We start from the raw sequence: 3797 nt of genomic DNA on the forward strand, positions 1-3797 counted from the left end.
AGAGCATATTTGATTACATAATTCAAATCTTCCATCCTAATCTTCTTAGATATCCTAGAATAATAATTCACCATATCTAGAACTCATAAATGTATTAATTAGGGAAAATCCAATTTATTTACATAGAAAAATAAGAATTCTTCTAAAAAATCAAGACCTCCTCTTGAAGCTTTTATTCTCCAAAGTTGATTTCCTTAAAAGTTTCAATGATCCTGCATCATACATCTTGGAAATAGAAATTGATACAACCAAAGGCGTGTATTTTGATACCCCTTGTGTAGGTTGTAATCTTGTAACAACAATAGATATTTTATTTAGGTCTTGAAATTATATGACAACTCCACCATAGTAGCTAGTTAATCTATTGGGCTATTGTGAGGAGACAGGTGAAAGGCTTTGTGCCTGAGTTCATGCCTCATGAAACTCTTCATGGTCATTTGCATGAATGTTTTCCTCCTCTAAGATGGTTTTTAAGATTGAAAATATCCATGCAAGTAGCATGGGTCATCGAGTACCTTCACAATGATGGATCATGTGCAATTATAAAAAAATATATTAAATCCTTCAATATCCTTTTGGATGTAAAATAGGGAGTTAGGGTTATATATTTTGGTTGATTTTATATAGAGAAAGAGGCCCACCTTCTCATATCTAGGAAGGGGATATCTAAATTGATCTAGATTACCATAAGCCTCAATTTTTACCTAGGAGGATGACATGTATAGATTTGGTGTGTCTGGAGAATCCAAGTGGAAGAAAATCATATGATATAGATTCTCCTCATCATAGGAGAGCCAAAACTAACCACTGGTTGTGCTTTTTCTATCATCAATACTTCTGAGTTAATAAGAGAATCCTTGCAATCCAATTAGCTACCTACACATGATGATCATAGGCCTATAATAGAATCTTGATAAATTCTCCCCTTTCCCAAGGGAAACTTTAGGCGTCTAGTTCCAAATAGGGCATTAACCCAAGATTACTCTTATTTAGTTCAACAACCAACTCCCTCTTTCATTAGGGAGTCAAACACATAAGGAAGAAGATTCCCAGGTTCATCCATCACAACCTTGATATGGAGGTTGGAATTTGTTTTACCGAGCCTTGATAGGTATGCATCAAATGTGTCAGTCATAAGGTCTCATCAATTCAACAACAAAGACTTTTTCAAGCAAATATCCATGGACATATAGTCCATAATGTCAAATCTCAACAAGGCTCATAGAAATGAATCGACACCATTATTTAGAAGATACAATGGTCTTTAATGCTTTAGTCTTGCTGATTCTGCGTGCTTCCTCTGAGACTAATGCACATAGCACACTTATACTATTTTTATCTTATTATTCCATCAGGAAGTCCTACAAGGTTATTGAACATTGAAAATTAACTTAGAAGAGCCAAGTTCTATAGAAAAACCTCCAACCCAAGGTCATGCTACACACTCAAAGAGTTCTTCACTTGAATAAACCTCCCATTCCATCCCACCACCAACACTCTCAACCTTCTTCTCATGTCTAACCCTATGAAAGACCACCCACTTAGAAGAGCTTCCAGACATCTGGACATTGATTCACCATCTCCTAGAATTTCTTCCAAGAACATTAGGTTTGGGGAACTGTTGTCAACTATCCTCTTCAAATCATGTCTTTTGAAGGGGCATGTTAACCCTCTACAATTTATAGATAACAATTTCATTTTAAAACCCCTCTTAGGGATTTCACTGCTCTGAGCACCCCTTGGATGGTTTAATGTTTACCAATTACTAACTCCTTTCAATCAAACTCTTTTTCTTTTGTCAAATTTGATTTCCTACCTCTACCTCTACTTTCCCCTGAAGTGATGGAGAACTTTTTCAAACCCTTCGACAACCCTTCAGGATGAGGCAAGATTGAGAATGATCGGAGGTTATATACTATGTCACACTCCTTCAGTTTTTAGAGGATGATGTGAGGTTCAAAGTCAAAGGGGGTGACCATCCACTTAATAATGGAGTAGTCTAACTAATAGACGAAATGGATTTTCTAGCCAGAATTCACCAATATAATTTAGAACAAGATTGTGATTTCTTGTTGTTTAAAATGAAATTTTGAACACATAAGTTAATTCAACAACTTAATAAACCCATGAGTCCTAGAACTTTATAGATTAAATAATTTAAACTTATAATTCTTGAAAATATCTACTGGATTTTGGGTAAAGTTGACAAAAGCAAGTGCTCGTAAAAAGACCATTTTATCTATTAGTTTGACTACACACTTAATAATCATTGATAATTAAATTAAAATTCTAGAATCCCTATTCCAAAATTGACATGTCCTTTAGAATAATAAATTAAAATTCTAGAAACCCTATTCCAAAATAAACACTCTTATAAACATAATTAGGAGTGTCTACTTATCAAACTTTTTGAAAAAAATTCTAGTTTATTTTCCATCTAATTTTTCTAGAATTCGGTAAGGATTCATTGAAACCACAAGTTCTGACAGGTGAAATTTTCACAATCAAAGTGCCCAAGGGGTTTTTGAGGGTGTTGTAGTTAAAAAACCAGTTTAAACAACACAAATCAAGATTTGACCTCAAAAATATTTGCAAAATTACAGGAAGAAATCCGCTAGATTTCCAAAAAGTCTGATGAGTTGACACTCCAACATAATTACTTAAAATATAATCAAAATAAATATCAAAACATAAAATAATTAAACAATTAAAAAATACAAAAACTTTTATTTATAATTGTATAAAATTAAGATGCATATGTCAATAACATTTATGAAAAAAGTAAACTAAATATTTCAGTTTCTTAAAATCTAAATACATTAAAATTCATCATATTATAATTCAAAAGTAATCTAAATGTTTCATTTTTTAAGATCCCAATACATTAAAATTCATTAAATTATAATTCAAATTACTGACTATCTAATTAAAATAAATCTAAAGACATTAAATACTTAAAACAATTCAAAAAAGTCGTAAAGTAATTTTAATGTTTTTTTAAGATCCAAATACATTAAAATTCCTTAAATTTTAATTCAAATTATTCACTATATAATTAAAATAAATCTAAAGAAATAAAATACTTGAACGATTCAAAAAAAATCTTCAAATTTAATTTATAATGGTAAAATAAATCTAAAGAAATAAAATACTTGAACAATTCAAAAATACCCTCAAATTTAATTTATATAAACAATTCAAAAATATCCTCAAATTTAATTTATAACTGGTAAAATTTGTACGAGATATCTCTAAAAAAAAGTCACGATCATATTGAAAAGGAGAGGGAGCGGCTTCGAAACGAAATTTGAAGCCCATTTGAAAAAAAGTCGTGATCATATTGAGAAAGAGACGAAGCGATTTCCAAACGAAATTTGAAATCCATTTGTGATGTCTTTCTCCGAAAGCTCCCGCCACGTTTCAAGCCCAAATTGACAATTGAGGCGAGTGAAATACCTGGCAGTGGGCGCCATATTCTTGAATTTCAAATTTGATTTCCATTTACTCACAGCCCTCTGATTCAAACAAAGAGAATCCACCGGTCAGAGTTCCCCATGAATGTATAGAACCAAATGCAACAAGCCTCTACACCGATTCAGTTCATCCTCCTTTAAGTCTCGACCACATTTGCGCATCTGGGCACTTGGTTATCTCCCCATTCTAATCAAAACAAGGTAATATTCGATCCCTTGCAATCTTCAATGTATCTACGAGGGAAAGTATTGCAGTTTCAGTACATAAAATATGTTCTTCTCTATTGAATTATTGTTTATCAGTCTTTCCATTTCAGATCAACG

Source organism: Pinus tabuliformis, chromosome 1_2, assembly GCF_031772625.1.
Source record: "Pinus tabuliformis cultivar Carrire ecotype Pingquan chromosome 1_2, CPIR1, whole genome shotgun sequence".
Lineage (NCBI taxonomy): Eukaryota > Viridiplantae > Streptophyta > Pinopsida > Pinales > Pinaceae > Pinus > Pinus tabuliformis.